This window comes from Amborella trichopoda, chromosome 9 (genome assembly GCF_054954075.1).
Source record: "Amborella trichopoda isolate Santa Cruz 75 chromosome 9, AtrichopodaSantaCruz75HAP2 v2.0, whole genome shotgun sequence".
Taxonomy (NCBI): domain Eukaryota; kingdom Viridiplantae; phylum Streptophyta; class Magnoliopsida; order Amborellales; family Amborellaceae; genus Amborella; species Amborella trichopoda.
In genome coordinates, this window is record NC_142344.1 from 52,067,941 (window position 1) to 52,089,025 (window position 21,085).

The window sequence follows — 21,085 nt, forward strand, 5'->3', positions numbered from 1 at the left end:
AAACCCATTCCCAAACTGGTTCATGGTTTGGGGTTCCAGAACCCAAATAATGCCCGCAGCCTTACAAATATCTGAAGACAAGTTCATTGAATTTAATGGGAGCAATCCCAATGTTCATTATCATTTGTATTTTGTAGCATTATATCAAATACCATAGATACTGAAATGGACATATGCTATATCTCCCAATATAACACATAATTATCAATATGTACCATGCTTGGGAAAACAAATCTCAGTAAAATGGTGGGACGTCTTTGTCTGTCACCAACTTGAGCCTGATAATATTTTGCTCAAACAAATACCTTTAGATCATATATCAGTTCCAAATGAAAACCCAAATAGTTTATCAGAATATATATCTGTAATGAAAAAAAAAAACCCTCAAGTCACCAAAGCAGAATTGGAAAAAGAATTACTCAAAATACTTTCAGAAGAAGCTGAGACTGCCCAAATACATCATGAAGGATCAACACCAGGAGACCCAGAAGACCCTGAAACTATTGAAGATCAGTCGGCCCATGGATGTTCGCAGAAACAAACACTCTACTGACCCGACCCGATCTAATTCAGTAATCACATCAGCAATAAAGATTCCCTTACCTGATAAAATGTCATATCGAATAAAGCAATTAGTTGTATACCTGCCACCTTTATCATGACAAGACATAAAGAAGATTCTCCTGTCAATATCAACCGAAATAAAGCAAAAGTAAATGACGTGGACCCTACACCTGTCACCTTTAAAAGATTCCCTCATCATCCGTACAAGACCACCTGTCCACTATCTATAGGAAAAAGAAGACTCCCTGTCGGCCATTCACTCAACAGGTCTCTTCAACCTTCTCACAACCGTCCACTTACCCCTTCTTTACCACCAACAAATCTCAGCCGATCAAGTAGCATCCAGATGACGCGCATCGAACGGTTCTCTCAAAAGCCAATAAAACCCAATGTAATAAATTTGAAGTTCGGCTATTATAAATAGCAGACTCCTCAGCACTTGAGAGGCATCGAGTTGTCTTCCAAGCCTCCTTCTTCCTTGGTCACTCTGCCAGACAACGAAGACTCTCTCTCTCCCTCTTCTCTTTTTTCTTCTATTCTCTTCTCTCTCTTGTAAAATAGTAGCTTATGTTTGACTGTAATTGGAATAACCTTCCAAGCTATTGTCCCGAACAATGGAAAGCCTTTTGTAGCTACTGTCAGTGCAGATTGTAAGTACTTCCAGTTTTTACAATTCATTAGTTTGTAATATAGTCTGTTATGAGTTGTAATACAGTCTGTTAATAGTCTGTAATAGCCAATATAGTTTGCAATAAATTCCAGTTTATGATGAATTATGCAATTTCGAATTGTTTTTAGCATCAAAGTTTATGATTTTTCATACACTACTTGGTTGTTAATCGATATAGCTCCTTTTTCATTAATCTTAGTTCTTATTCTGTGCCTATAATTAGGTTACTTTAGGTTGATAATTTAGCAGGGATGATCTTGGTTTGATTTGGTATCAGAGCCATTCCTTAAATCTTCTAAAGAATAGCTTCTAAGTATTTACTCTAAGAAAATTATTACTTTGAGAAATACTCTATTAGGCAGAAACCTAAGTAAATTTACCATTAGAGAAAGTTGGTCCGAGAGTTGAGGCTAAAGAGCACTCAGTCGAGAGACCGTTAAGGCCAGGAGAGCCGCTGAGGTCAAAAAGACATAAGAGGTAGCCAAGAAAGCACTCATCCGCAACTTAATAATGGAAAATTTCATTAGAAATCTATCTAATAAAGCGTTACCTCAAAATAATAATATTCTTAAAATAAAAAACAAAGAAGAAATTATTATAGATAATATAGAAAACCAATTACAAAATTGGACGATACCTAAGGTACCCATTTCAAATATATATCAAGTAGGATCTTTCGATTTAAAAATAGGCTATGCCATGAAGACTGTAGAACAATCTATCTCAATAACTAGTACTCAAAAAAACTTTCAATTATTATCAGATAAAATTATTCAAGTACATAAGAATAAAAACTATAACTATCTACATATAGGACTCATCCAAGTAGCAATTAAACCATTGACAAGATTAGGATTTAATAATTCAATATTAGTATGTCTTAAAGATACTAGATATAATCAATTTAATGATTCATTACTAGGTATGGTTGAATCTAGTCTATGTAATGGACCTATGTATTTTAACTGTTTTCTTAATTATTCAGTCTCTTTAAATGATCCAAACATCCTCAATGTCTTAACATTAAATGTAAAAACTCAAGGATTTGATATGATCCCAGGATTACAAAATCTAGCAATTATCTATAAAATTTATTATAAGGTTATGAATACCTTAAGCCCTAAAGTAGTTCAAATGGATACTAAAGGAAGAACAATTTTTTTTCAAACAAATATAGAAAAATCCAACATCATTATCCCAAAAACAATAAAATGGTCAGAAATTATTTTACCAGAATCTTGGTCGATCCAGAATGAAAATATTCATCATCAAGTTCCACTAAATAATATTCCTGATAAGATTATCCAACACCTAGATGGTAACATAGAAATAAAATTTGCAAGGTCAAATAAAATATTAAAATAAAAAAACGAAGATGAGATAGAAACTTCTAAACATAAAATTGAACCATCCAGATATTCTCTTTCTTCTGCATCTAGTTCTTCTAGACCTCAAATACAAGGCCTAATATGAACAAGAGATAATATTATCATACCTCATAATAAACCAATACAAAAGGAAGCTAGAAATGATTCAGAATTCTCTGATTCAGAAATGGACTTTCATGTATTAGTATTAGAAAAACAAACAATTAATAAAGCATATATCGAAGCAGATTATCTATCAAATGAAAATAAAGAGATAAGGAATTGGTATCGTAAAAAATGTGAACCAAGACTAGTAGAATTATTTCATAAAAAATATAATAAATTTCTAAAACAAAAAATACAAAATAAAGGATTTTTTACATGGTTAAGAGAAATATTAAAAGAGAGAAATATTTCAATCCCCAATTTTGAAATAAATAAATTAGAAAGTCAATATACGACTTATGATACACCAGAAGGAAACAAAATTACTAGTGTACATCCCCCAGAAAAAAGTTTAATTATAAAAGGGAAAGAAACGGAAAATACTCATGTATTAGAAACAAAAGCCACTCCTTATAAAATGACTTCTGGAGAAATAGTTCATAGGACAATTAATTCCACATATTATAGAACAAAACAATTATACAAATCTATACATGCAACCTATTGCAAAACAAACTCTAAGAATAGAAAATATGCTAAGACCACTACCCATACAAGAAACACAGAAATCTGTATTATTTAAACCACCTCCTACATTAAATAAAAAAAAAATTCATATAGGAGACAATAATAAGACCTTAATGGACCAATTAATATCTAAACTAGCTAAACTTGATATTACAGAACCAGGTAAAAAAGATAAAGCTAAAGGTAAAATACCAATTATAGAATCTGAAACATTAATATTAGAAGCTGAAGAACCTGAAATACCCGATACTATAGAAAATATGGAAACTGCTTTTACTGAAGGCCAAAACAGTCACCAATCTATTCAAAGAATAGCATATGGAAGAATTTGGAAACTTGCTACAACTAGACCCTATCATCATAGACCAACCCCAGTTGACATCCAATTTGAAGAAGATCTTATATCTCATACAACTTCCTACTCAGGAAGGACCATAGTCAGTTGGAATATAGATGGCATGTCAGAACATCAAATACTTGATACAATGAAGCATATGACTATGTATGCCTCTGCCAGTAAAATGGTTAGTAACCATGACCAAGAAGTTGTCAAAACTATTGTTTGTGGATTCACTGGCTGGTTTCGTAGTTGGTGGGATTTTCATCTCTCTGAAAATACAAAAAACCAAATATTAAATACTACTAGACAATAGACAGTAAAAAATGAACAGAATCAAGATATCTTATACTCCGAAAGTGATGTGGTTAACACCCTTATTTATACGATTACTCTTCATTTTGTAGGGAGTACAGCCCTCCTTTAGGCAAGAACCGAATATCTTTTATCCAATCTTAAATGTCCAACCCTATCACATTATAAATGGTATAAAGATGTATTTTTCTCAAGATTATTAACTAGAAAAGATAACCAATTAAATCATTGGAAAGAAAAATTTATAGCTGGATTACCATATTTATTTGCCGAAAAAGTAAAAAATAGATTAAAAAATAAACATGGAGGTATTATACCATATTCATCATATACCATAGGAGAACTCTCTGTAGAAATATGTGCAGAAGGATTAGCCTTATGCACATATATAAAACTCAAAAAACAATTAGATAAACAAAGATAAAAGTCATAAAAAGAAAAAATATAAATATGAGAAAAAAGAAAGAAAATCATATAAGAAACATAAGAAAGAAAAATTCATGAAAAGGTTTACACCAAAATATAAATATGAAAAAGGCAAGAAAAAATTACTAGTCTGCTATATGTGTAGAAAAGTAGGTCATTATAAAAGCAATTGTAAAGTTAAAAAGAAAATAGATTCATTAATATTAGATGAATCAATCAGACATAAACTATATGATATCATACAAATATATCAAGAAGATGGTTCTGAATTAAGTAACTCAGATAGTTCTAGTGAAATTCATTAATAGGAAATATAGAAGACGAAAACCTCATTTGGGAAAGTTCTAGTGAATCAGATCAAGAAATGGAAGATTGCTCTTGTAATATGTTATCTAAAGAAGATACTCTAATTTTAGATCTAATTGAGAAGATCAAAGATCTAGATGAGAAAAGAGAAACTATTACCCAATTTATAAACATTACTAAAAATAAAAATAAACCTCCTCCTTTATTAAAAACCCCAGATGAATATAATTTTGCTGAAATTATTAAAAGAATAAACAAAAAAGATATAGTTCAGAAAGAACCAACAATAGGAGAATTACAAAAAGAAATGAATGAAGTTAAATTAGAAATTCAACAATTAAAAGATAGAATTAAAATACTAGAATTACAAAGTGAAGTTTCAAGAAATATAACTGATACAGATGAAATAGAATTTGAACAATTAATCAACCAAATAGAAAAACTTGAATCCTCAGGAATAAAATTAGAAGAATTAGATATATCAGTAAACCTAATAGATAGAGTTATTACCCAAAAATGGTTTATATTAACCAAAATCATAATCAACAATGACTACACTTTTCAAACCTTAGCATTAGTAGATTCTGGAGCAGATTTAAACTGTATAAATGAAGGTTTAGTACTTACAAAGTATTTTGATAAAACCAAATAAATCTTAAATACTGCTGATGGTAGTAGATTATTAATAAAATATAAGTTATCTAATGCTATTGTATGTAATAATACACATTGTTTTCCTATTCCTTGTGTAATGGTAAAAGGATTAAGCCAAGCAGTCATTCTTGGTGTTCATTTCCTTACTTTATTATATCCAATTACAATTACTAATAAAGGAATTGAAACAACTAGACTAGGAGAAACAATCATATTTGAATTTGTAGATAAACCAAAATTGAAAGAGATTAATAGAGTAAAAAATAATATAAAACAAAAAGAAAAGTTTATTTACTCTCTTAAAGAAGAAATTAAGTATAAAACAATAGAAGAAAAACTACAAATAGATGAGGTAAAAGAACAAATAAAAATTCTTACTCAACAAATAGAAATGAGTATATGTAGTGAAATTCCTAATGCATTTTGGGAAAGGAAAAACCATATAGTAAGTCTACCATATGAAACTGGTTTTCATGAATCTAAATTACCAACGAAAGCAAGACCTATACAAATTGAATACACAATTATTAGAAATCCGTAAAAAAGAAATAGATGGATTATTAAAGAAAAAATTAATTAGACCAAGCACTTCTCCTGGGAGTTGTGCTGCTTTTTACGTTAATAAAAATGCTGAAAGGAACGAGGAGTACCAAGGTTAGTTATAAACTATAAACCATTAAATAAAGCACTTCAGTGGATTAGATATCCTATACCTAATAAAAAAGATCTATTAGATAGATTATTAAATGCTTATATCTTTTCAAATTTTGATTTGGTTATTGGCAGATCCAAATAAAGAAGAAGATAGATATAAAACTGCTTTTAATGTCCCGTTTGGACAATATGAATGGAATGTCATGCCCTTTGGATTAAAGAATGCCTCATCAGAATTCTAAAAAATTATGAATGATGTCTTTAATCCCTATATAAAATTCATGATAGTATATATTGATGATGTTCTAATCTTTTCTGAAAATATACCCCAACACATCAAACATATTCATGCTTTTATAAATGCAGTAAACATGCAGGATTAGCTATATCTGCAAAAAAGATAAGTTTATTCCAAACAAATATTAGATTTTTAGGACATAATATAACTCAAGGAACTATCATACCAATAGATAGATCCATTCAATTTGCTGGCAAATTTCCAGATATTATCTTAGATAAGAAAGAATTACCAAGATTCTTAGGATGTCTTAATTATATTGTAGATTTTTATAAAAATTTAGCAATAGATGCAAAACCTTTATATGATAGATTAAAAAAGAATCCTCATAAATGGACTGATATCCATACTGAAGCAGTAAAGAAACTCAAACTAAAATATAAGGAATTACCCTGCCTTTCTCTTTCCGATCCAAAAGCTTTTAAAATTATTGAATGTGATGCATCAGAATTAGGCTTAGGTGGAATACTTAAACAATGAATGAATTCCAGTGAACAATTAGTCCGTTATACCTCTAAAGCATGGAATTCTACTCAACAAAATTACTCTACAGTTAAAAAAGAAATTTTAGCGATAGTACATTGTGTTACTAAATTTCAAGGAGATGTTCTTAATTCCAAATTTCTTATGCCTATAGGAGAAAATGAATAGTGATTTTGCGTACCCTCGTCACCATCCAAGTTTCATCTCGCGGTCACGATTGTCCTATACTGTTTTATTTTTCATTTTTTTTTTATAAATAAAAAATGACCTGAAATTTAGAAAGTAAGTACATCTTATTGAGACGAATCTAATAAAAATATAACACAAATTATCCGAGAAAAACAAATTGACTTAAAATACCCCCGAAAAGTTTTGGGGTATTTTGGTCAATTATTTTCATGTAAAATATTTTTTTTATATTTTTCGAAGATTTCCCGATTTTTGATGAATACAAACTCCAAATTTCAGGTAATTCTAATTTGCAGAAAAAAATAAAAAATAAAACACTACTGAACAATCGTGACCGCGCGATGAACTTTGGACAGTGATGGGGGTAGGCGAAATCACTGTTCATTTTCACCTATAGGCGTTGCGTAGTGTTATATATATATATATATATATATATAAAATAGTTAATTAATACTTAATCAACATTTAGATAAATATATTTTTATTTATTTTTGGGTTGGGTTCAGGTCCAATAGGGTCCGGGTCCGGGTCCGGGTCCGGGTCCGGGTCGACCTGACCCAACCCCAACTAGGAAGTTATAAATTGGGTGTGAGCTAATTCAACCATGATTAACTTGGTGTCATTAATGCTTGTTAATTGTAGTTAAGAGGAGGCCTTATTGCCATAATTTATTTTTGCCTTCCTTAGAAAGGCAACCTTCCCTTTCAATAATGCTCAAAATATTATGCTCTTTCAAAAAATAATGATCAAAATATCCTTAAAATATATTATATGTTATTTGGAGGGCTGATAAAGAAACAAAGGTTATTTTGCCCTTGATGGGAGGGACAATGGCATAAGTTGGGAAAAAATAATTGGGTTTTAATACAAAATTTACCCTATGAGCATTAGGATTTGAAGAATTTACGGTGGGCCACCACAGGTAAAAGACTGAAATATTGTTGGAAGAAAATAAAATCGTCGAATTGCGACAAAAATTCAACAAAGTGGTTAAATCAATCAAAATTTGAACAAGTGGTTACTGGTTAAAAGTTAAGAATTATTTCACTTAGATACATCTTTAAGTATTTCATAAAAATGCCCGAGGTACCAAACTCTAACAAATGAGGAGCTTTTTGATAATTCGGCCAAATAAGTTACTTCAGCTAAATAATCTAAATAATGTTGCTTTTTTAAAATTTCAAACTCCCAATATATTATTTCAACAAAAAAATGTGCTCTGGGTTCTTTGAAACCAAGAACAAGTGGGGGCATCTTCATTTTTGGACTCAAGCGACTAAAAAGGGCTAACCAAAATTATCGTACTTATTCCAAATTCTACATCTTCAGTAAGATTATTTTTAGTGAAAAATATAGGTTCAAGATTTGAATCCAAAGACCAAAACAATATTTTTTTTTTAAAGTTTTCTATCATTTTGGCAAAGATTGAAAAGTGTTTTAGTCATGAATAATTATTTTTACAATTTCCTTCTTTTAGGATTATTTCTAAAATAACCCCATCCCAAATAGATTTTTTTTAAAAAAAAAAAAAACTAATCATTACATTTTTTACCTCATTTAGATGTGTTTTATATAATTTTACTTTAAACGAATTTTTCCTATTTTTTATTTTTTTTTATTTCATTTAACACTTTTTTTGCTTGACCGGACTTCGCCCGACCCTGATTAACTCGGACTTGGCATGAGTTACTCAGCTTGGTCATAGGCCGAGCCCCGTAGCCGAGTCAGACGAGCTTGTTTGAGACTACAAACATAGGAGAAGGCAATTTAAGTACTTTTCATCAAACTTGGGGGTACCTAGATGAAAACATTTTTAAATATTAACCATTTGATTGGCAGAATAGTTGATTTAGCCACGTTTTCATTTTCTTTTTTCTTTTTTCTTTTTTCTTTTTTGCTTTTGGTTTTTTTTTTTTTTTTCTGTGGAGTCTTGGTCATCTAAATGATATTTTCCCACAAATACGTTTCTAAGGAAAAAAATCCCCTGCATAATGCACTAAGAAAGATGGACAATGATTGGATATTCTAATGCAGTTAGAAAGATAGACACTTTTAGTACGTAAATCAATGCATTATGAGATAAAAGATCACAAAGGTCAAGGACACCTGAACAAGCACTAGTACAAAAAAAAAAGAAAATCAATGCTACTTTAAGTAAAGGCTCACATGTCCCAATGCATTTGGAGACACGGTACAAAGTTTGGCCATACCTTAATTGTAAGTGCATGAGTAAGGGTGGCAATTGACCTAGACTCATCCGAAGTCCCGGTACAGGTCCAATTTTTGGACCCACCATGTCGGGTTCGAGGACAAATCTTAAACCTAAGCACCATTCATGGTTCCATGTCCAGGTCCGATCAGGATTGGGTTCGGGTCCCAGTTCCTAGTCGAACATTACATTTTTCAGTCCCAATTTATGAAATATATTTAAATATATAGATATTTTAATTTTTGTATCGGGTCCAAGTTCAAGCCTGAGTCTAAGTCCCACATTATATTTTCATATCCGGGTCTAAGTCTGGTGACTTTAGGTTCGGCCAGACTCCTACTCGACCCATTACCAGCCCTATCAATGACACCACTAAATTTCGAACATACATGCTGAATTTGTCATATAAGGGCAAATAGAGAAGGCATTAATACTGGATAAGGACAAGCTTGCCAAGATTAAAGAAAATGAGAGCATAAATACTAAAAATGGAGAGAGGTGTGCTAAGAGTAAAAGAGGAGGCAATTCAAATATTGCTTCCCACTTGGGCCTTATTCAACTATTGTTAGTGAATCATAGCTAACTATGGTTAGTCATTCATTGAGTAACCCAACCTTCACTAATATAAATATAGAAGGCCATCTATACCCCACATCCAACCCCTTGCAATTATGTCCCTCACATCCCAAGGCTTCTTAGAAGTTTACCTCCATCCTATTTTTCCTTTTTCTTGAGTAGGTCTTTCTCATCCCCTTGGTTCCTTCTTTGTTGAATGGAAACAAATATACCCAAGTCACAAGGGCTATTGCTTGATTGACATATTTTTTTCCCTATATCCTATATGTTTGATTTCAGTAGTCTAGCTCCATCCGAAGCACATCATGTACAAATCTATATCATCATCATTGAGCATTTTTCAAACTATTTAGAGTTGGATATAGAAATCCTGATCTGCTAATCTGCTCTATCAAGAGCCATACGCTCAATGAGGCCATATTTCAATATCAACATAAATCTATTAATAGAAGATTTCTACCAGAAGCCCAATTTGTCCATAGAGTTTCCTCACTACTAAATGATCAATCCAATGTATGGTTTTGGAGAGAAATTATTGAACTAGCCCTTGTTTTCTTAAGTCTCTCTAGCAAAAACAGTTTTGATTAATTCGTTAACAAGAGAAGAAAACTAGAATATTATGACTTCTGATGGAGAAGAAGACTAGAATTTTATCTCTTCTTCTAATGGTGGACGAGGATGGAAATGAAAAACCAAACTTCAATTCTTCGAGTTTGGAGAGTGTGATGGTATTTAGGATACTGGAATGGAGAAAATCACACCCAAACAGTATGGAAATGAGAACAATCCCACCTATATGGTGTTCACTCTTCTCATGACCAAAAAACACCCAAAAGAAGATCCTCATGGACTGATACAACAGATATTTCAGAACCCGTTGCACCTTCTTCCACTTAAATGGAAGAATCAGAGCCCACCATGACTTCTTGGTGTGGTTCACAAGAGGACATTGCGACAATTTCAGGTTCATTATCTGGTTTGGAAGAGAAAGAGCATCATGTATCTCATTTTTGTTGCACATATGAAGAGAAACCCAAAGCCATGAAGGTTTTGGTAGAGAGAGACATCCATGGATGTTTCTTATGATAGTTCAGAAGCGAGAGTAAAACCCATTTCAGTTGATCTTTTGAATTCCAAAGAAACAAAGGCTTCTTTATCAGGTGTGGAACCCGAATTCATATTTGCTATAGCGTCCAGCTCTAATGAAAAAAAGTACTCCAAGCCCTTTGTGGATTATTTTCTTTCATATGAGAAAGATTCTCAATCTGAATCATTGGATGTTTATCAAAAGGGGCAATACGCTCTGAGATGGCTCTCTTGCTATCAAGAATAGCTAGGTCTCTATTGATATCAAGAGGTAGGAAGGCTTCATCCACTAGTCAAGAAGATAAAACCAAATTCTTACATGCTCATCACGGTATTTTAAGACCGTGATGTTTCAAAACATTAATCCCATCACAATACTGAGTATATTATGATGCATTTATGGTAATATGCCTACCGTGAAGGCTATTTTGGTCAAAAAACTCAAAAGTAAAAAAAAAAAAAGAGAGGATATGGACGAGGTTTAAAAAAGTAAAGGATTTTTTTTCTAATAAGCTAGAAATTAAGTTATACTTTTTATAATTTCCTTATATTATTCTAATGACATCGCTCTGTATATGTGAAAGAAGAAAGAAATGCATGTTTCTTTTTTACATTAATATACAATTTTATTTTCCTAAAGCTTAACAACAATAAGAAATTTTGATAATCTATGTCATTGAAAAAGGAAATGCCCAGTTTGAAACAACTACATTGATGTGCACTTTTGTAATTCCATTATTTGTTGTCTTCAGCTTTTAACAGTGTCTCACTGCATCTTTTTTTGCTGTCAAAAATAGAGAAATAAAAAAAATAAAAAATAAAAAGGAGGAAAATCAGAAATCCATCTTCACCACAATTAAACAAGTGAAAATTAAAAGAAATCAAATGGAACCAGCCTTGGGCTTGATTGTTTAAGTGGTTGAGGATTGCAATACTACCATCTCAAGTTCAAATACTACATCCGAGTTCGTAAGCTGCCATTAAACAACCACCAAAAAAAAAAGAAGAAAAATGATGATCGAGCTCAATGTTCTACAATAAACCCAAGATTACACAGGCATTTTCAAAGAAATCCAATATCATGTCTCTTGTTGGAACAATGATTTTCAAGGATACAGATCCAGTTGCAATAAATGTATTGCTGAAAACACATATGGTTTTACATTCTAAAAGTTATTTAGGTTTCAAGCCCTTTTGGCTGGATCTATGGTTGCCAAAAGGGCTCTTTAGTGGACCCTAATGTAGAAGCATCAGATCGGTTGAGATGCTAGACTAGGAAGTAGTCCTGATCTGAAATAAGTTCATAGCATACTCACTCTCTATTAAGCAATAAGAATGCCCGAGCAATCAGCAGTTTGGACTTGACTACTGTTTTTCCATGATGATAGTGACAGCATGGATCTTCCTTTGCTTACCTTGTATGGGAACTTACATAGAAACCTTTTATAGCATCCCTAACAGGACAAAAGTTTGAGATTTTGTTGGAGAGAAGTTAGCGAAGAAATTCAAAGTGGTGATTATTGATACTTGGTGTGCTAAGGGTTGCATATCATAAACTATGTTGAAAGCAATCCAACAACTACCTTTTAGGAATGCTGGTATACACATGAATCGAACAATGTGTGTCAGAGAAGCAACATAACTCAAATGCTTTGCCAAAGGCATGGCAGCTCACTGAAGCAGGTATGGGATCATTGGCAACTTTTATAAGGAAGTTTCTTTGGAACACAAGATGGGTTATACCAGTACAGGATTGAGTTTATAGTGCCTGGCTTAGGCAGTTTAGGCCTGATTATAGTGAGTCTTTGTTAGAAGGCTACAACTTTTGTAACATATTTCCTTTCCATATTAGTGTGTTCCTTTCTACTGACACATCATAGATAAAAGGCATGACCCCAGGCTTTCATGTAATCCACCACAATGGAAACCTAGACATAGACAATAAAGCAATAGAGAATACAGATCAAAACCAATGAACTTTGAGAGAGAGAGAGAGAGAGAGAGAGAGAGAGAGGGTGAAAGAGAGAGATCATATTTAAGTATTATACATTAATTAGAAAATTCTAAATTCAATTTGGCAAATGATGCGATCAATTATTGATAACAGCTTCACTAATAAAGATATAATAGCTTAAAAAATAAAGATATAAGTTGACACAAAATGACAAAAGTAACCTTGTGCACGAGAATGCGTGTGCATCACTGCATCTGAATATCGATGCATTTGAAGCTCATGCACGCATATAAATAGAGAAATAGCAAATGTGAGAGTTAGAGATCCTATGTTGCAGCCAATCTTAAAACATTTAAAGAAATGGAGCATATTTTACAAGGCAGGATGTTAGACAAAATCATATCACTAGCTTTCTTATCAATTGATATAGTAAAGTGGGGTCTAAAAAATCCCATCAGTACTAAAACAATTAGATAGTTCAGGTATTCAAGATAACCCAAATTTAAAATGCATCACAAATGAATATGGTAGTGCACCAGTCATAAGAAAAGTTTTTAATGATGGTATAAAAGCAATGCAACCCTAATAAAGTAAAACAACTATTATTCAAGCTTACACAAGTCATAGTATGGTTGAGGCTACTCATGAGGTGAAGATAAAATGTGCCATGTGGAGTAGCATTTCTCCAGTAGTTAGTTTAACTTTCTTTTTGGTATCATACATGATTATTTTACTGTTGTTATACGGTTACAGTTGTTGCGAAGAAATTCCCCTCATAAAATCCATTAGTGATATAATTTTTTGATGCATAGCAGCTCTATCATACGACTTGATCAAGATATTTAGAGTTTGAATGCTGATATTCATCATATTGCTTCAGATTTCTTTAATAGGTCCGTAGTTTTTTAATACGTCCGTAGTTTTTTAATACGTCCGTAGTTCATTAAAACAATCCATAGAGTGAATATTTATATAGGCATCTACTTGTTTCAAGCATTTCAGTAAATTACTTTTCTATATCTTTGAGCATTCTTGCCTCGCCATATCCATCAGTTATATATATGTAAGGGATAGTGTTAAAGTTCAACACAATAGGAGGATATTTCCTTAGAGACCTAATTGATTAATAAAAATCATTCATAGAGTAAATATATAGTGGGCATTTTACCTGTTTCAAGCATTTCTATTCGTGACTTCTCCATATCTTTAAGCATTCCTGCCTTGCCATATCCACCAATAGTACAACTGTAAGTGATAGTATTAAATTAAACACAACTATAGGATGTCGCCTTAGAGACCCAATTGATTAGATCAAGGAGAAACAGTATAAAGCAACAATTAAATAGGACTTTGTTACGTGCATATATCTGGCTTACAATGAAACAACTACATTAATTACATGAAATGCTTCATCAACACGACCACTAATACTATAAGAACCCAAAAATGTACAAATCAAATGTCGATTTAAGTCCAACATATATAGTTTGGAAGAGCAATCTCATATGCTCATGTCATTTACATGTGCCAAAAATTTCAATGACCTTTACATGCCATTTGGGATGATGTTGTTATAAGGAGCAATACAAAAACTGCAAGTATCATGATCACTTTATTAAAAATCTCATGCACAAGATTGTCTGGTTTCCATTACATCGAAGTGTCAAAAATCATAAAACTCCACGGGTTATGTATTACCCGTTTCTCAAATGCAACAAGGTCATTCATTCATGTAGATATTTATTATGCAAGACATATTTAAGGGTAAAAAGTTATAGTCCAAGTGTCCAGTAAGGGGTATAGCCTCCAATAGAGTAATTATTGTAATAATGGATATTAATTCTTTGAACCATGATTATTGCATTTAAGAGACATGAGAACCCTGCGGCTCACATTGACACGATTAGAATATTGGCCAAAATGGTATTGTCGCTTTTACAAGCATTTATTTCAACAAGTAAAACCTTCCTTCTAAAAGATATGGTCCAATTTAGTTTATCAACACACACAAGACCACTAGGCAAGCAGGCTGCTCCTAGGAACCTCACAATTGGTAGGGACCCCAAGGCCTGAATCTAGTTAGCCTATGTTCCATCTTGCACTGTGTGCCTCCCCTATGCTTCTATAGGGTGGTGGAAACATACATCAAGCAATGGCAAAAACTCTTATTCCCCTTGAAAAGGGAGGAGTTGAAAGGGGGGCTTTCTTAGAGCGAGAAACTTTCATAAGTCTAATTTTGATTTTTTTAATAAAAATATAAAGTTTCAAAGAACTCTTTTAGAAACAAAGTTTGAAAGTTTCCAGAGTTTGTGATATCTGAATAGTAAGAGTTTTGGCATTCAAAACTCGTTGAATCTGCAAATCTGCATTAAGATGTTTATTTTGTCGTATTGCTTGGTTTTTGGAAATGTCATATTCCGGATCTCATAAACATTTCAATTTAGGATGAAAATATGCAAAACTATATAATGATTACACTATAAATAAATAAAAATAAAAAGTTAGGCTACAAGCATAAAACCTCAAACCCACAGTAATTCCACTCCCTTTTAAGTCTATGGCAAATTCGTTGAGGAGATGACACCTAGTCATGGTGCTCCAATTTATTGTAGATTACATGGATACCTCAAATGCAAAGTGATTAGTACTATGTGAGCTATTGGAGTCTCAAGACCAAAGAGAGGGAGTTCAACTCTTTCTTCTTTTCCTCTTTTTTGGGTGGGGGAACACTGTAATTTACTTTATTAATAATTTAGAGAATGCAAGTCTCTTTTTGTATATCTTGAGTTTATGTAAAAATATTCCAAAGTCTCATTGGTAAGGAACCATCTTTTTCCACAATCAAATATAGGAGTTGGAGTCTTGAACTCAAGCAGGGACTATTGAATTTTAAAGTAATAGTTGAATATTATTGAATATAGCTAAGCTCAAGATGTGTGATGGTGTTCCTAGATCAAAATCCCCTATGGTGTAGATCTCAAAACCTAATTTTACTTGACCTTTGTGATCATACCCCTTTTCTGAATGTTGGGTTTAAATAGTCACGGATACAAAAGTAACTAGTATATAACCTTGATTATCAAAACTATAGATGAGAAAGTTCTGATATTATTTTATTCTATTTTTAACCACTAAAACCGTCTTTCCCTAGCATGAAAATAATTCATATTTAACCATTGGAATGTCCTTTGCCTAGCATGAACTCAAAACTAAACTTCTTCACTCTATTGACAAATTTGACTACCTATTGAAATCTTAACGTGCACATTGATTGTACTTCTATAGTCCTTCTGTTGAAAAAGAACATCCAAATCCCTGTGGTCCCTTAATGCTTGTATTTGCTTGTGTAAATGTCTCATTTTGTATTTTTTGATCTTTCATGTGTGCAGTACTTTTATGTATCCATAAAGGAAAAGTATTTTATGTGTCAGGGGCGTAGTTTAAATACTATATCCCCCAACGCATCAAAATCCATCTTTAAGATAGATTTCAAAAAGTAATGGCCCTACCAAAAACTAAACTAAACAATGTTGACAAATATATAACAAAAGATTATCATTCTAAATTTTCAAAATGTATTTTGCAATGGTTGAGATTTACGAACCCAAAATTTTGGATCCAAAATACATATCTAAGATAGATTTTGGAGTGGAGTTGTATGTAAAAAATGAGCCACCTCACTCATCACAACCTTATTCATCTATAAAAATGTCTAAGGGCCATTAAGTGGTACTCTTAGTGAGTTGATTTTTTAGATTTTTGCATAGTAAACCTCACAGTAAGAAAAATGTATATGAACTGACTGTTAATGCTATTTCAATCAACATTTAATGTTTATCATATTTTTTATTTAGCTAATATTTTAACCTATTATGAATTAGTTAACTATAATTAATTTAGGTCACTAAAGCTCATTAACAATAACTAAGCCAAAAAGCATGTTTCCATAAGTGATTGCTCTCACTTCTCACTTCTCACTTCTCACTTCTTAGAAAGCCATCCTTGACTTTTTAGTAATGACCAAAATGTCCTTAAACTATATTGTTATTATTTGGAGGTTTTTTGTCTGAGAAATGAAAAATGGCTATTCTTCCATTCCGTCTAGGGAAAAGTTGGAATTATTTACTCACATTTTGGACAAAATTACCTTGTTTGCATAAGAATTGAGCCACCACATATAAACTACATAAATACTTGTAAAGGCAATAGAATGGTAATGCCACATCAAAAAATCTATAAGGTTATAAATATCAACTAAATTACCAACAAGTGGTTACTTCTTAAAATTTGGTAACCTCAATTATTTTAACAGAAATACCCAAGTGCCTCTTTTTGTGTTTAGACACTGTAACTTACTTTATTAATAATTTAGAGAATGCAAGTCTCTTTTTGTATACCTTGAGTATATGTAAAAACATTCCGAGTCTCATTGGTAAGGAACCATCTTTTTCCACAAACAAATATAGGAGTTGGAGTCTTGAACTCAAGCAGGGACTATTGAATTTTAAAATAATAGTTAAATATTATTGAATATAGCTAGGCTCAAGATGTGTGATGGTGTTCTTAGATCAAAATCCCCTATAGTGTAGATCTCAAAACCTAATTTAAGTTGACCTTTGTGATCATACCTCTTTTCTGAATGTTGGGTTTAAATAGTCACGGATACAAAAGTACTAATATATAACCTTGATTATCAAAACTATAGACGAGAAAGTTTTGATATTATTTTATTCTATTTTTAACCACTAAAACCGTCTTTTCCCTAGCATGAAAATAATTCATATTTAACCATTGGAAATGTCCTTTGCCTAGCAAGAACTCAAAACTAAACTTCTTAACTCTATTGACAAATTTGACTACCTATTGAAATCTTAACGTGCACATTGATTGTACTTCTATAGTCCTTCTGTTGAAAAAGAACATCCAAATCCCTGTGGTCCCTTAATGCATGTATTTGCTTGTGTAAATGTCTCATTTTGTATTTTTTGATCTTTCATGTGTGCAGTACTTTTATGTATCATAAAGGAAAAGTATTTTATGTGTCAGGGGCGTAGTTTAAATACTATATCCCCCAACGCATCAAAATTCATCTTTAAGATAGATTTCAAAAAGTAATGGCCCTACCAAAAACTAAACTAAACAATGTTGACAAATATATAACAAAAGATTATCATTCTAAATTTTCAAAATGTATTTTGCAATGGTTGAGATTTACGACCCCAATATTTTGGATCAAAATACATATCTAAGATAGATTTTGGTGTGGAGTTGCATGTAAACAATGAGCCACCTCACTCATCACAACCTTATTCATCTATAAAAATGTCTAAGGGCCATTAAGTGGTACTCTTCGTGAGTTGCTTTTTTAGACTTTTACATAGTAAACCTCACAGTAAGAAAACTGTATATGAACTGACTGTTAATGCTATTTCAATCAACATTTAATGTTTATCATATTTTTTGATATTTTTTATTTAGCTAATATTTTATCCTATTATGAATTAGTTAACTACAATTAATTTAGGCCACTAAAGCTCATTAACAATAACTAAGCCAAAGAGCTTGTTTCAATAAGTGATTTCTCTCACTTCTCACTTCTTAGAAAGCCACCCTTAACTTTTTAGTAATGACCAAAATGTCCTTAAATTTTGTTGTTATTAGTTGGAGGTTTTTTGTCTGAGAAATGAAAAATGGCTATTCTTTCATTCTGTCTAGGGCAAAGTTGGAATTATTTACTCAACAAGTGGTTACTTCTTAAAATTTGGTAACCTCAATTATTTTAACAAAAATACCCAAGTGCCTATTTTTGTGTTTAGAACTCTTAACCAGATATGACATTTTGGTAATTTGGCCACATAAGTTAGTCAAGCCAAATTAACCAAATACCACTGCTTGTTCCTGATTCCAAACTCAAAGTTTTCTCAAAACATCATGTTTTGAGTTTGGAACTCGAAAAAAGAAAGGGTATTTATGTCTTTGGACTCATTTAATTTAATAGGGGCTAAACTACAAAATGGTGTTTCTTGTTCCAAATTCCAAATCTAGAATAATAATGTTTTTAGTTCATATTAATATTCTAGTTTTGAAATTTTATTTATGTCATTTTGCTCAAATGACTTAAATATAACAAATTACTGGAAGAGCAATGATTGATTGGGGGTTACAATCCTAGAAGAATGGCAATTTTAAGCATTTTTTCTTGGAGAGGTATCCATTTTAAAAAGTAACCACTATATGGGTAAAATAGTTTATTTAACAACACAACTGATCTTTTATGGTGGTTGGACCATATAAATAATATTTTTATTTTAATCTTTTAACTTTATATTGAGTATGAAAGACCATATGAATGATATTTTCTAATAAATTACATATCAAAATGTAAAGAAAATGTTTTGATAGGGCCACAGCCGTATCAAAATAAGTAAAGCCTCACCATTATGGTTGTGAAATAAATTTAGGATTTCAAGCCAAAAAATAGTATCTATTTTAAAACATTATCTATACCTTCCATTTCGCCCTAAAAATAAGCATTTATCAATTTGCAAGATCTGTACTATTCTTTTAGTTTCAAATTTCATAGTCGGTATTGAAAATTAATTTTAGAATCATCAAGGACATTTTCAATACCCAAAGTGCTTTTCGGACAAGGATTCGGGATGAGGCTTTGCTTTGTTTTTATAGAGCCTATGCCTTATAGCAAATGCATCTTTTACTTAAAATTGTTTTTTTGGTGTTACAAACCTAGAAGAAGGGCACTCGAGCATTTTTAACGAACTTTTTAGGGAGTTGTGGTTTGATCATCTAAAAGATATTTTCCCCCAAATCAATGTTGTGTTTAGTGAAAATTCAGCTATCTCCAAAATGCCTCAAGAAAAACATACAAAGTTTGAATGTCCTAATATAAGTAAATGGCACCGCTAGACTATTTTAGTAAACAATCAATGTTATCATGAGAAAAAGATCACATATGCCAAGAATGCATCAATGAGGATTGGTACAAATTAAATAATAATGCTATTTTCAGTAAGAACTCACTTATGTCCCAATGCATTTAGAGAGATTGTACAACGTTTTGCTGTATCCTACTTGTAAGTCAACACTGCTAAAATTTGACAATGTAGAGTTTATTCTTTCATAGTTGCAACTTACAATGAGGGCATAATAATGGATAAAGACAAGCATGTCAAGATTAAATAAAAGAGAGCATAAATACTGAAAATAGAGATGGGCATGCCAAGGGTAAAGTAGGAGGCAATTTACATATTGCTTTTCCAATTGGGTCTTATCCAAAAGTGATTAATGAATCACAATGTTAGTTAACCATGGTCAGCCAAATTGGTAGGTTAAGTAACTCTGCCTCCAACATTATAAATAGAGAATGTCATCGCTCTCTCTCATACAACTTGCGGTCATCACTCTCACATCCAAAGGCTTTAGCTTTTCATTGATTCATCTCCCATTGCTTTTTCTTAATAATTTATTTCCCATCCTTTTTATTCTTTCCTTGTTAAATAAAAAAACCCAACTCCCATCAGCCCACCTTTTTGCTTTTCCTCTATTCTTTTGCCCAGGACTGGGCAAATCATGTAGAGATTTATATCAATAGAATTTTTCTACCAAACGCCCAAGTTGTCTAGAGTTTTATCTTAAGAGATCAATCCTCATTCGCATAGTTCTTGGGTCAGACTGATCCAATTAGTCGCTAAAAAGAGAAGAAGACTAGAATTTTGTAACTTCTTCTAATGGCGAAGGAGGATGAGATTGAAGATTCGAACTTCAATCCTTTGAGCCTAGAGAATTTTGTGAAATTTGCGATGTTGAAATGGGGAAAATCACACCCAAGCAGTATGGAAATGAGAAAAATCATAACTGAACAGCATGGAAATGAGAAAAACCCAAACCTACATGAAGTGGAGATGTGAAGGTATGTAGTGCTATGTGAATGGTCGAGCTTTATACAGATGTGAAGATGATGAGGAAAGATGTGAGGATTGTTCAAGCCTAATAACATACAGGGCAAAGAACTCTTCAAGCCAAACAATATATTAGACAAATTTTCTAGCTATTTTGTCGGTTTGATGAATTGATAATAAATTTGCATGCAAACATGCACATATATGTAGTTTTAATTTTATATGCATGTCAGTAAGCTTGTTTGTTACATGCAAACATGCACATATCTGTAGTCATAGTCTTATACGTGTGTCAGTAAAATTGTTTGTTATCCCAGGAAAAAATCATAGTGTACTATTATGATGACATCTCTCTACATGTTTAAAATAAGAAAACAATGTATGTTTG

At 32.0% G+C, this 21,085-nt stretch overlaps 1 long non-coding RNA gene across 1 annotated transcript; it reads left to right on the top strand.

Moving 5' to 3' along the window:
• Positions 1–940: 940 nt before the first annotated feature.
• LOC148780648 (uncharacterized) lies at positions 941–21,072 on the top strand. Its single transcript, XR_016040091.1, has 2 exons — positions 941–1,214; positions 12,277–21,072. It is a non-coding gene; the product is annotated as an uncharacterized LOC148780648 (long non-coding RNA).
• The last annotated feature ends 13 nt before the right edge of the window (positions 21,073–21,085 follow it).